The sequence below is a fragment of the Strigops habroptila genome, chromosome 8 (assembly GCF_004027225.2).
Source record: "Strigops habroptila isolate Jane chromosome 8, bStrHab1.2.pri, whole genome shotgun sequence".
Lineage (NCBI taxonomy): Eukaryota > Metazoa > Chordata > Aves > Psittaciformes > Psittacidae > Strigops > Strigops habroptila.
In genome coordinates, this window is record NC_044284.2 from 61,942,989 (window position 1) to 61,957,391 (window position 14,403).

General features: G+C 47.4%; 1 long non-coding RNA gene across 3 annotated transcripts; it reads right to left on the reverse strand.

The window, feature by feature from the left end:
- Positions 1-781: 781 nt before the first annotated feature.
- LOC115611345 lies at positions 782-14,401 on the reverse strand. 3 transcript variants are annotated; one of them, XR_003992542.1, is made up of 6 exons: positions 14,136-14,401; positions 10,313-10,502; positions 8,086-8,257; positions 5,506-5,679; positions 1,579-1,717; positions 782-1,100 (listed from the first exon to the last, which is right to left on the reverse strand). It is a non-coding gene; the product is annotated as an uncharacterized LOC115611345 (long non-coding RNA). The 3 variants fall into 3 exon arrangements; XR_003992543.1 differs by lacking the exon at positions 14,136-14,401 and adding an exon at positions 10,824-12,133; XR_003992541.1 differs by lacking the exon at positions 14,136-14,401 and having other exon boundaries at positions 10,313-12,133.
- Between the last annotated feature and the right edge of the window lie 2 nt (positions 14,402-14,403).

The following is a 14,403-nucleotide window of genomic DNA, read 5'->3' on the forward strand; positions in this document are numbered from 1 at the left end:
AAACAGGGGTTCAAATCTTGATTTTGGTGCCTGGTAGGACAAATGCAGGCACAGCTCCAGGATGGAAACGTGCTGTAAGCAGTCCTGATGAGGTTCTCAGGAATTAGAACTGCTCCTGCCTCAGAGCAGATTTTGTCAAAGGCTGGGCTCCACATTTTCACCCTCTCTGTTCTTGTGCTTTGGCAAAGAACAGGGACCGTGACTTTAAAGTAGCTCTATGACTCCTGTATGCTGTGCAGTACAAGGATCTGAGGCTGCTGTAATTACACTGGAGCCCCAACCACAGAATACCAAATACACAACCCCAATAGGACTTGGGGTGTTGGTCAATCAGAAACTCCCCATGACCCAGCTTCAGTGTGTGCTTGAGCCCAGAACCCCCCCAGAGCGTGAGCAGCAGGTCAGGGAGGGGATCCTGCCCCTCTGCTGCGCTCTGGGGAGACCCCCCCTGCAGTCCTGATCCAGCTCTGGGGCAACAGCACAAGAGGGACGTGGAGCTGCTGGAGCGAGGCCAGAGGAGGCCCCGGAGCTGCTGCGAGGGCTGGAGCAGCTCTGCTCTGGAGCCAGGCTGAGAGAGCTGGGCTGGGGCAGCCTGGAGAAGAGAAGGCTCCTGAAGGGGACACCTTAGAGCAGCTCCAGTGCCTAAAGGGGCTGATGAGAAGGTGGAGATGAGCTTTAAGCTAGTTTAACCCAAACCATTCTGTGGCTCTATGAATACGGCAGGGCTTCCCTGATCCCTCTGCTCCTGTCGCCTTGTACACTCCAGGACTGAGCACAGGACTGGTACAAACCCCCTTCATGAGTTTTATTCAACTGAGAAAGCTTCTGGTACAATTGGTATTCTCCAGTGGTGGTTTCCACCCAATTCAAAAGGACCCACATAAACCCAGATGGTTTTGATTACCACGATGCCTTGTTTGTGCCAGAGGTCTGAAACCTCCATCCTCCCCTGCCGTAGGGAATCAGTGCTCAGAGGAAGGTCCTGAGCACACCCATGGTGGGCAGCCACGGCGCTGGGTGGCAGATGGGTGCAGCCTCGGGCCTCCAGCAGTGCTGAGCAGTGAAAATGCTCTCCCAGCAGAAAGAACCTTTAGAAGAAACTGAGGAGAAAGGAAAATCACAAGCAGCACTTTAACAATGTGGGGATCTCTGACTGATCCCAAATATCCTCCACAGCAGCTCCCATAACTCATACCACGGTTTGCAGAGGGGTGACTGACAACTGCTGCCTGCAGACTGCCTGAGCAGCCAGACCAATCTGCCCCACATCTATTTTCACCATTTCTTATCAAAACACTGACCTGATACTAATCTTACCACCCATACTAAAGCCTGCTGCTGCCAGGGAACGATTGCTGCTGGCATTTATATGTCCACAATTATATCCAGGGCTGTGGAGGGCTCCGTTGTCCTTTCGAGACAGACCAGATCAAGGAGTGGTGCGTCCAGTACCTCATCCCAGGATAAATCCGGGAGGCTCTATGACTCAGGAATGACTCACTGCTCCTCCTCTCTTTCTTCCAGACCCTTGGGGGCGTTCTAATTGATTGTGGCTCTGTATCTGCAGTAAATTATTACCCCTGCTCAGCTATCCTGTGCAGATGGAATCCAGACACGTTCTGCTCGTTGCTCGCCACTCAGGAGGGGTAAAAAGGTGAGCAGACACGTTGTACGACTGCACACTGAGAACCTGGAGCTTGGTAACCTGTGCAGGGACCTAAAAGGAAAGCAGAGGAACAGGGCAGTTATTTTTTCTTCCCTGAATGCCATGCTGTCCAGGTTAATTATTTGGAACTAAATTGTTCCTACAAAACCCCCCCAAATCCCAATTAACTAAACTAAGATTGACCTTTCCGAGAGTTATTTCTAAGAACTTGGATAAAATAAGATGGGATGACTCAAGCAAGAGGAGGCAAGTGTCTGCATCACAGTTGAGCCACACAAACTGCCTTCGCTGTCAGAATCAAGTATCCTAAAACAACAAACTCCAAGAATGATGAATCTTTTTCTTCTCTTTAGCAAGACAGATTGAAGCATCCCAGTGGAGCAAGATGGGAAGTGTTCAAACAATGCCCACAAAGTCTGCAGCAAGTCTTTGCTATGCGAGTTTTAGGTTTGAAAGGAAAACAGTAACTAAAATAACAGGTCAAGGGAGGGGATCCTGCCCCTCTGCTGCGCTCTGGGGAGACCCCCCCTGCAGCCCTGATCCAGCTCTGGGGCAACAGCACAAGAGGGACGTGGAGCTGCTGGAGCGAGGCCAGAGGAGGCCCCGGAGCTGCTGCGAGGGCTGGAGCAGCTCTGCTCTGGAGCCAGGCTGAGAGAGCTGGGCTGGGGCAGCCTGGAGAAGAGAAGGCTCCTGAAGGGGAGACCTTAGAGCAGCTCCAGTGCCTAAAGGGGCTCCAGGAAACCTGGAGAGGGGCTTTGGACAAGGGCCTGTAGGGACAGGCCAAGGGGAATGGCATTAACCTGCCAGAGGGGAGATTGAGATGAGCTCTGAGGCAGAAGCTCTTCCCTGTGAGGGTGCTGAGGCGCTGGCACAGGGTGCCCAGAGAAGCTGTGGCTGCCCCATCCCTGGCAGTGTTCAAGGCCAGGTTGGACACAGGGGCTTGGAGCAACCTGCTCTAGTGGAAGGTGCCCCTGCCCGTGGCAGGGGTTGGAACTGGGTGAGCTTTAAGCTCCCTTCCAACACAAGTGGCTGCTGGGCCACTGCTTCATGCTGTGCTGTTGTTACATTCATTTATCACAATATTTCTGATACTTGTTTGCTGTTTGCAATCAGATGAACGTGCCACAATAGAGAACGTGGGCTCCCACCCAGTGGCTCTTGTGTGTGACCACAGCACAGCTACGTAACAGTTACACACGTGGACAGTGCTTTGGGGGCTGGAGAACAGAAGATGATTAATACGTATAATGGGATTCTGTGAAGAAAATTAAAAAGGGAATAATTTAGCTGTATCAGTGGGTATTTTACCACTGTGGAGAATTACAACAATAAGTTGTAACTGAACAATGACATCCTAGAGAAAACAGAATTCCCTCTAAAAAGCTCCTTGGGAATAGCTTCTCTGCTACAGCACAGAACCCTCACTTATTTAAGATCAGGAAAAGAACAAGATGGGCTGTCATTAAATTCTCCCATCCCTTGTTTCTGTGATCTGTGGCCTAACACTCATAACTAACTCCATTCTGATTTTGCCTCAGAGAATTTGATAACTCCAGAAAACAGATGGAAAGCAGGAAGAGCGAGGTGTGCCGGAATCTGGATTCCTTCTGCATCTAACCTGGCAGAGGGAAGCAGCACGGGCGCTACCAGCTGAGGCCAGTCCATCCCCTGGAATGCCGCCTCGGGAGCCAGGCTGATGGATGCTGACAGCCCCGCTTTCATCTGGCAGAGTCTCCAGCACCAACTGTGCCGGGGGAAGAAAGAGCGTGCAGGAATTCACAGCATTCCCGCTCCCGTTAATCCCCGGCCTTCCCGCTGCGCCTGAATGAACCGGGCCTGGGATTCATAGCTCTGCTGGGGAGATCTGCTGATTTCTTTGAGCCCCCCTGGGGGGCAGTGATACAGAGAGCAAATAACCAGCGGCACTGCCGAAGTGATGTAATGGGCTGGGGGGGGAGCCCCTCGCCTCTGCTCTGCCCACTTCACTGTTCTCTGTGTGCGACAGGGAGCGGGTGCAGGGGAAGACTGAATGCTGCTGCCACATGCTGTGGTGCTTTACAGGCAAGTTATAAAGCTCACCCCAACCTCCCTATGTGAGTTCAATGCAGACTGGCCAAGTTACAAGCAAATAATTCTATGATTAAGCATAAAAAATGTTGAAGCTGAGATCTTGGGAGCACAAAGATGGTTGGAACCTTTGTGCTTCTGAGGTGGTGATCTGAGGATGAGCTGCTGGAGCGGGGCCAGAGAAGGGCACCGGAGCTGGTGCAGGGCCTGGAGCACAAGTGTGATGAGGAACGGCTGAGGGACCTGGGGGGGTTTAGTCTGGAGAAGAGAAGGCTCAGGGGGGACCTTATCGCTCTCTGCAACTGCCTGACAGGAGGATGGAGCCAGGAGGGGGCTGGTCTCTGCTCCCAAGGAACAAGGGATGGCACAAGAGGAAACGGCCTCAAGCTGCTCCAGGGCAGGTTTAGATGGAGATGAGGAACAATTCCTTCCCCAGAGGGTGCTCAGGCATTGGAACAGGCTGCCCAGGGCAGGGCTGGAGTCACCGTCCCTGCAAGTGTTCACACCCCGTGTAGCCGAGGCCTCAGTGCCATGGGTTAGTGGTGGCCTTGGCAGTGCTGGGCAACGGCTGGACTTGATCATAAAGGTCTTTTCCAACCTGGTTGATTCTGTGATTCTATGAAGACAGGTAAGTGCAAGGTGCAAACCCCAAGCCCTTGTCCCTGGCTCCCTCTTTCTTTCCAGGCTGGACAATAATTAAATATGAAATTAAAGGATCATTATAAAAATGAGACCTAACAGAGGCAGGATGGTGGGAAGGCTCTGGAAGTGCTACACTTCAGAAACCAGCCTGAATCTTAGAATAGATTCAGATTAGATTTAGATTAGTCTAGATTAGATTTAGAATAGTCACTAAGGGATCTGACTGATCAATCAGGTACCTGGGGACTATGTGTGTGTGACTTCAAACTATAATTATACAGGCCTTGCTATAAAATAACATCACTGAACCACCCTGATGCTTGAGAAGTGTAAGTCTCAGATGCTCATGATTAAATGTTTGTAATATGTGCAAAGCTTCACATCTCTTTGTTTCCCCAACTTTCTCTAAAAGAGAAACTGGTTTTCTTGCAGTGTGCCCTTGAGCAGCTCCAGTTTCTACTGTCAAGATCAGGAGGAAGGAAATGCAACAGATGATCCATTATCCTCACCTATGTCACTCACACATAGCCAGTAATTTGTCATTGATAAATCAGCAAATACTGCAAGATTCTGTAAGCTTTTTTACTGTAGTTATTGTTTGTGCATGCTTTGAAATCCACTCTGATAACTCTGGGAATATTTAGATATTCCATTTACCCGTAGAAATGTAACAAGCACCATTAATAACTAATCACAAAGAAAACAGAAGCTGGCATCTGGATTATTTGGCCAATTATAAACATGAAACACACAGCTCTGAACCCTGCACTGCAAAAATTCACTGCAAGTAACTTTTGACTGTGTTGTAGCATGGCAAGAAATGAAAATGCATCATTTCAAAGACTGTTATAATCCAACTCCACGTTCAGACAAAGCAGAAGCATTGAGTAAGCCGTTCTCCATGGATTAGTTACTCAGCCCAGCCAAGAGCTCGCACTTCTGCCTTAGTCTGTTCTGTGAAGGATATTCTGTGGGGGGTGAAACTGTTCCTCTGAGTAGCTGTAACTAACTCCACTGTGTGTAAGCTGCCTGCTCTGCAGTGCAGCCAGCTCACAGGCTCCCATTTTCTCTTTCTTAATACACTGCTATTAGCTTAGATTCAGATAACATATTTTCCACTAATTTCATACCTTTACAAACGTTGCTCCCGAGTTCTGAAGAATCAGGCTGCTGCTGCAGCTCTGGTACAACTCCTGATTGTACCAGATAGCCACTCCTGTGGTACATCATTATCACTCTGGCACTAATGAAGCTGTTAAACGCTGCTGCTGTTCTGCTGAGACCGGAGGGTAGTGGTCAGAGACCTAAAAATGAGAAAGTTGGATTATGTTTTCAAAGCTGAAAACATTGCAGCTGGAAATCTCTTTGAGGGTTTTGTGGGAAAATTCACTCCAATTGCACATCCCAGCCATGGTTTCTTGGCTTTCTGTAATGCCCTCTCAACAAACATTTCAAAGCTGCCTGTTCACAGCAATTCTCACGTCACCAGTGCAGACTGGAGTTACTGGAGGGGCAAAGAGGGCTACCCACTCAGCTCCAGCTCCATCTGCTGCAGGAAGCCCTCGGTGCCACTCACCAGCAGGAAACCTGGTGCTCCATCTCTTCTCTTCCATATCCTGGGTATGTTCAGCCTCACTCATAGATGCTTCTCATCCCAGCACCAAAACCAGAGGAAACTAAGACAATATAATGAAGCGATGTGCTACCGTCACAGAGCAGGGCCAGGTCTGCCACCAGCCAGCTTCCACTTACAGATCTTTCTCTGACAGTCCTGATTTTATAGTGTTGCTATAAATACTGGATTAAAGTACCTTGCAAGGGCAAAATTTAGATTTCCTTCCATTTCTTCAGCACTGCTCATTCAGTGATCCAGAAAAGCTTCTTAAAAGTACCAGGTTGCTTCTGATTTGAAAGCCTGTGTCCCTTTTCTTACTTTATTTTTAACAATACCAGCTAAAAATGGCTCCATTAGAATTGAGAACCCGCTGATAGGTGAGGGTTTTTTGTCGTCTTAAATGATTAAATTCTGGTCCTGAAGGCTGAATGCTGAGAAAAGGATCTTGTCAGACAAAATGGGTGAAATTTAAAGGCTTCTTTATGCAACAACAAGGCTGAGAGCTGCAAAGGAATCAGAGGTGACCCTAGTTCAAAAAGATTTTGATTCAAAATATGTATCCAATGGCACAGAGGTTTCAAGGAGGCTTTATCCATCGCTGTGCTTTAAGGGCTGTATTGAATGATCTCTGAGTCCCCATTCCAGCCCAGCTGAAGAGCTCCCCTGCAGCGCCGCCGCCTGCAGTTGAGTGAATGTTTCTCACACCACAGCTCAGTTAAATCGAGGGTATCAGGGGGAAGATGATCCAAGTAACTCACTGGCCAGCGTAGCCGAGGTGACCCACAGGAGGCTGGAGAACTCAAAACCCTTCCACCAGTCTTTTAAAATGCACCTTCAGACTTTACGGGTGTTTTGACTCTGAGTTTTCATTCTGATTCTTTTTCTGGCATTGTTGGCTGTTCGCTGTGTTTCACAATCAATGTCACAGGCCATATACATAATGTGGAGTGCACCAAACCAAGCTAAACATGGAACCAATAACTAAAGTTACAACCAAGCAGTGTACCATGATGTAATATTGCAAGGGGGTACATTCAAACCAAGTATAAAACAATTCCAGTGTGAAGTTACAACAGAATTTGCTGCAAAGATTGACAAAAATATAAGCACTGCATAAAATGTTCTGCAATGACTATTAATTTTTTATCATGTTTCCATTTTAGTTGTAAATATTCACATAGGTGGTTACCAGCAGGAGGAATATAAGCTACCTGACGTGTAAGTCCATTGTGGTTTTCCAGCCCTGCTGCTTGCCATAGATCTAAATGCTAAAGCAGCTTTTCAGAACACCACTTCTCATTGTTGTTTGTGCCCTTTGTTCTTCTGCTGCTGCAAAATCCTCATCCACATGTTCCCAATTACTGGATCTTTGACAAAACAAGTAGCAGCAAGAAGAAACCCCTGTGGTTTTTATGGTAACAGTAAGTAGAAGTCAAGATAACGTTTCATGCCAAGTGGCTCAGGAAAGGAGCAACTGGAGAAGGATTTTATGGTATCACTGCAGTATCTTGTCTGGCAATAGCTCGTGTAATTTTCTGTGTGCTGTTGCTTGTTATGTAGTTTCTTGGTGCAACTTTGCACCCAAACTCAAGATAGAGACATTCTATAAATCACAGCAGATCTCACAGAGTTCAAAGCTCAGACTTGGAGGGTTTTGTCTTCAAAAAATGTCTTCCATGATTCCAAAACAATCCAGCTTTGTTGAGAAATGAGGACTTTGCTGTGGCAGAGCGGGATCAAGGGATTTGGGAACTGGGAGCTGGAAACTGTGAATTAGGTGCATGTATGTGCATGCACACACATAAAGGGCATGTACTAACTGTACTTCTGAAATAAATATTGATCTTTCTTTCTTCTGAACCAATATTTTTCATTACAAATAAATACCAGGGGATTGGAGCACTCATTTCAGCACATATGCATATATATACACATCATTTTATATATATATATACACACATATACATACATACATACATATGCATGCTTTTTATCTTGGTTGCAACAGTGATCAAACATCTACTTTGTCTTCTAATTAGGCCTTTTTAACGCTTAAATCCTCAACACTGTAAGCAGGCATGAATAAGCCCTTTACCTGGATGCACAAATGTTGGCATTGATGACTCTGCCTCAGTTCCTCTCCCCTCCTAACAGGCTGACAGCTCCATCTGATGAAGGATGGACCAGGTTACCCCAGGGCTGCTGGCTCACGGAGTGCCCCAGCACCCACAAGCTCTTCAGGCAGATTTAATGCACGCACCAACATCCTGGAAGAGTGCAAAAGACAGAGCACAAAACTACTTGCAGGGCTTTTCTTTGTGATTTTGGTACTGCATCACTCTGTCCTTGTTATGTGGCATGCAAATCACAGTAAATGGTATTTTTATCCTTTTCTATGCTACATGGCTGCCAAAATTGCTGACTGAAACTGCCAACATGCTCCACTAATAACTATAATGCTGTTTCACTGGCACAAATGTCTTTATACATTAACACAGACCATCTACTTTAGGGCTTTTAATGATGCAACTCCACTGACATTTACAGCAATGGAAACATCTCTGATATGACCTCAGATGAGGGGATCAAATTCAAAGGGGATATGTGAAAGAAGTGGGGTATGTTAAAAGCTGGCAACTGGTGAAGAGTCTGAACAAAGACAACACATGCATTAGAAAGGTGTGGATATGCAGATGGGAACTGCATTTAGACTCCATTCCTCTTTCAAGTAACATTTTCCTGACAACAGCAAACAACTACGTCACAATGCCACAAATGTGCTGTACATAACAGCAGCTCCTACAGCATCAATATTATATTTACTCAGTGATTCATCCTCTTCCTCTGTATGTTTATCTAACTACCCTAACCACATCCAGTCACCAATTACTAGCTAGCAATGGCCTTACAAAACCATGTTCAAGGGACTCTAAACAGTCAAACACAGACTGAGGCTTTGGTGTCACCATTCACTGCCAAAGGTTTGCACAGGAGAATAAATCAATCAGCACTTGCCTAGAATAATACACCAGTGAACAACCTAACTGTTTGCAATTGGATCTGCATCTCCTCTGACCAATAAAAAGCTTTCTGATGACTTCAAAAGACTCTTGATCAGGCCTTTAAAATGGATGAAGCAACAGATCTTTATATAGTTGTTGCATATTGAAACTGTAAACCAGCTTTTTCAGAAGCCATTCAGTGATGCCCCATCCCTGGCAGTGTTCAAGGCCAGGTTGGACACAGGGGCTTGGAGCAACCTGCTCTAGTGGAAGGTGTCCCTGCCCGTGGCAGGGGGTTGGAACTGGAGGAGCTTTAAGCTCCCTTCCAACCCAAACCAGTGTGGGATTCTGTGATTTCAGGTAACTGTACAGGTACAATCAACAAGTGATTTTCCAGCTCTGCCATTTCAACCCATGAAGGTCACATTTATTTTTCTTCTGATGTGGACATCACCACCAGTTGCCTGGATTCTCAGAATCAAATTCTATTCTCTTCAGCTTGTATGAGTGCAGATCAGGACAGACTCTGCTCCTGCAGTGGGGAACCGTACACACTGTCAGGTTATGCCTTCACTAGACTAACTCTGCTCCTTTCCTCCTGTGCATTTTTGCAGGCGTAAGACAAATCAGAACTCACATTTTGCAGTAATTTTGCAGCAAGCAAATGTACACACACTCCTTGTCTTCCCCAAATAAGCCATGTTTCCATAGCTGTAATTATCATGTAATTATTCATGGCTTTGTAAGCTCTTTGTGGCAAGAGATAAATGCCAAATCCAACAGCCACGAAGCAGACTGTCACTCTCAGATCTCTCCCTCATCCCCTTTTAATCTCTCCCAGGAGTTTGGTCTCCCAGTATTTTTAGAAGAGGGGCAGAGACTGAGACAGAAGAGCTTCCATGTATGAATGGAGCTGCATAGTACTTACTTCCTTAGGGAATTCCCTTTTTGAAGTATTCCCTACATAATAGCATTTTTGCTTGAAAGATAAATGATTAAGTCCTAAAAGCTCTCATCTGCTGAAATTCAGAGCCCAAAACACACACCTTCCTCCTTCAGCCTCTCACTTTTGCACAGGACATGCCACCAACAGCAGATGACACTTCTCTGAATGAGAAACAGAGAGGTGGCCACTTTCAAAAGCTTCAGCTCTACAAGAGCGTCCAGATGCTCCCTCTGCAGACAGTGGAGGATGGGACATCTCTCTCTGCCTGTCACTGTCTACCTTCCTATCTACTCCCCTCTCTTGGGACTACAGGTGAGGTTCGAACTCTGGGGCTGTGTTAATCCTCCAGAGCACCCAGCCCCTTGCTTACCCACCTCTCCTTTCTGTACGGCTGTGGTGGCTGGTATCTCACTGGCTGGTATCTCACAGTACTTGGTGTAACACATCTGTCCTCAAAAGTGATGCAGCAAAGCGACAGGAGCAGCTCAGCACATGGTCCTGTACTGTGAAGCAGCCTCCCTCTCTCCCAGCAGTTTTCATGTGCTTCTCCTTGGGACTGAGAGTCTGTGAAGGTGAAATTAGAGTTAAACCCCACTGTGATCCTGTGTTTAACTTTGTGATACATAAATGCAGGTAAATGTTTGATGCTAATATGTATCTTTATAGGTGTTGTGATACAGCTGCTGCCTCATAGAGCTGCAATGAACTAACACAAAGAAAACTTCCATGACTCAATGTATCATCCTCAACTATTCACACAGTTTGTAACACACACCGGCCCTTCTTTATGTGGGGATTCATAAAGCCTCAGATCATCCAAAATAAGTTAAATAGTGCAGGAGCAGCCCTTCATCTGATACACCCTCTTAACTTAAATTTACTTACATTAGCTGAGGACCCGGCTCTCAGCTTCTCCCACATTCAGTCTCATATCTTCAGAGCAGTTCATTTAACTCCTTGTGTTCTCTTATTTCATTTAACTCCTTGTGTTCTCTTATTTCTTCCAGCAACCAAAATAATCTTCTTACCAGCAATCCCAGACACTGTGCTCAGCATACCTGCCAGGGCCCTGCTGCTCCTTTGGTAGGGGTGCAAATAACATCAAGTGGGCAAAGAAAATGACTTCTTTTATCCAATTTGTTTTGAATCGATCAGATCTATTTTAGGGTGATGTAAGCCCTGAAAAATGCTGTGGGACTGTGTGAGCCTGTTGGCACATCTAAGCAAACAAACAAAACCTGCTTTAATTTAGACGAATTTCCAGGCCACAATTGTCAGGACACCACTAAAAGCTCTTTGGTATTAAAAAACAAAATCGAAATAAGAAACAGAAGCTGCATGAAGAGGAGGGCTCTGTGGGAACCTGCTGCCTTTGGTCTGACAATCCAGAAAGTGTGTTCTGGTTTCCCCCAGCATCCGGTGCACTCCAGCAAGTTTCTAAATAAAGTGGAGTCAAAACTTCACGGAGAGCTTTGGTGTTGCTTTAAATGGCACATCTCATCTCTGCTGGCAGGGCTGCAGCTCCTGGTAAAGTCAGCAACCACATTAACAGCTTCCCTAAAGGCTGCTCTATATATTCTAAATCCTCAGCTCGAAAGCTGCTAAAATAAGCACTTAAAAAAACAACTTCAAACACTCGCACGAGGCTGCATCCATTCAGAAGAGCTATTTTTTTCCCACCTCACTCGATTTCCCCTCAGTGCTCATTACACAAAGGATGCTCCGCGCCATGACCAGAGAGAAAGGCTGGATTTCCGCTCCGGACTAACATAAGTCAATTAGAATCTACTGGCTCCTAATTACAGGATTTGTTATTTATACCAGGCTGCCTCCCAGTACAAAACCCCAGTGACTGAGGCTGCCTCTTCGTGATAAACATTCACTTGGATACATGTGGAGGCTGAGATGCAGTGAAGAGTGTTTCATTTTCCTTTATTCTCAGCAAGCAGCATTCAGCTTCCACGAGAATGTTTAGTCCCCTTTTAAGCCTGAGTAAAAGCAACCTGTATTACAGACAGCATCTTCTGATTGTGAATACAGACTCTATCTACTGGAAAACCTGTAAAATAATACAGAATCATAGAACAGAATAGAAAAGACCCTTAAGATCACCAAGTCCAAGCATTAACCCAGCATTGCCAAGTCTACCACAATATAAGCCAATACACAACCTGCAAATGAAGATCACATAAAGGAAACTGCTATGCAACACCAGCAGCTTAGAGATAATGTATCTTATGAAAGTCCAGCAGTTCACTATGGAAAATGAAATAAGAAGCATGAAAATAAGAACTGAACAGTTGCCCCTCTGACACATCCACAGAACAGAGTACTAAAAATCTTATGAATCCAGGGAAATAATATGGGTCAACTTAAAACAAACCTACCAACAAAGAGAAACAACAGGAAGCCCAAATCTCACTTTAAATACATATCCGAGCCTTTGCATCAGCAATTCCTCCTTCAGCAAGCTGAGCACCCAGCATTTTCATTACCATCAACACCTCTTTGAAGTTCAGACCTCCTCAAATGTATTCTCCTGCTTTGCATGGGTTTCTGTCACCACTCTCTCCTTCCCCATTATCACCTGAGCCACAGAGAGCACAAAAATTCACATAAAATCCCACAGGAAACACAAAAGATCTGTATAAAGCTGCAAAGTGTTTTCTGCCTTTCATCTTCAGCTCTTTACAAGCTTCTCAGACTGTTGAGAGAAGAGAGTTCTGGTTTCACCATGGAAGCCACAGCTTCTCTGGGCACCCTGTGCCAGCGCCTCAGCACCCTCACAGGGAAGAGCTTCTGCCTCAGAACTCATCTCAGTCTCCCCTCTGGCAGGTTAAAGCCATTCCCCTTGTCCTGTCCCTACAGGCCCTTGTCCAAAGCCCCTCTCCAGGTTTCCTGGAGCCCCTTTAGGCACTGGAGCTGCTCTAAGGTCTCCCCTTCAGGAGCCTTCTCTTCTCCAGGCTGCCCCAGCCCAGCTCTCTCAGCCTGGCTCCAGAGCAGAGCTGCTCCAGCCCTCGCAGCAGCTCCGGGGCCTCCTCTGGCCTCGCTCCAGCAGCTCCACGTCCCTCTTGTGTTGGGGTACATGTGCAGAGACCACTCCCGAGATTTAGCAGGACCCTCTCCTGCCCCTGAGGTACCTGTGGTGTGCTCGAGGACTACATTTGCCCTGAGAGGACCCTGCCTGCTCCTCCCTGGGCTCTCGCGGTTCAGCACAGATCCATCTCCCCACCACAGGACTCAGGACAGGGGGTGATTTTTTTGATAACATATACAACTTTTTTACCTACAAATTCTTTCTCCTGCCTGTGCTGGATCCTTACATTCACAAACATATTAGTCATTGCTTAATTATCGCTACGAAGCCTTCTTCACAGGAATGCATAAAGAGCCCCCTGGCAGGAATGCATTTTAATGAAGCTGCTGAAAAGCAACACACAGTAGTTTCTAGAAGGTGATGCCATGACTAAGAACAGCAAACTGACTGAAGCAGCCCAGGGACAGGATGAGGTATGGAAGGAAAAGGAAAATCAGATTAATTTTAAAATTTTAATGACAATTAGAAAGTGTTCAGGCATTTGGCTGATCAGTTACAGCTTTGAATGGCTTAAAAATATAGTGGAGAGGAATGGCATCACTCAAAACGTCATCTGCAAGGGCCCAGCAGTGTTCTCTGCAGGACAGAGAGGCACAGAATCAACCAGGTTGGAAAAGACCTTTAAGCTCATCAAGCCCAACCGTTCCCCAGCACTGCCAAGGCCACCACTAACCCATGGCACTGAGGCCTCGGCTACACGGGGTGTGAACACTTGCAGGGACGGTGACTCCAGCCCTGCCCTGGGCAGCCTGTTCCAGTGCCTGAGCACCCTCTGGGGAAGGAATTGTTCCTCAGCTCCATCTAAACCTGCCCTGGTGCAGCTTGAGGCCGTTTCCTCTTGTCCCATCCCTTGTTCCTTGGGAGCAGAGACATGCGACACCCTGCATGGAAACAGGGTGTTGAAAACAAGTCGTTTTCTGGCCATCGGGTATTGAACAGCGAGTGAAGCTCCAGCACGTTGTTTTTGAGGCTACAGCCGGGGCTGTAACGTTCCCTATTACCCAACAGCATGCACTGACAGACGGAGCCGCCGTGCTGTGTACACGCCATCAACCGCGCTCATTTCCCGGAGCAGCGATCCCCTTTGCTCCCCGCGTTACCTGTTAACGTTTGCCCTCCCACGGCAGCGGTACCCGCGGCCTCCCCTGAGGCACCAGCGGGGCCTGAGGTGGACGAGACCCGCGCCCAGGGCGCAGCCGGAGCCAGCGCACCGGGCCCGAGCGGACCGAGCCCGGCACGTCCAGGGCCGCAGGGCCGCCGGCACTGCCCCGCTCCGCCGCGCAGGGCCCGGCCCGGCCCCGGGGCGCAGCAAGGCCCCGCCGCAGGCCCGGGCAGCGCACACCGGGGGGGCGAAGGAGCCGCCCCGAG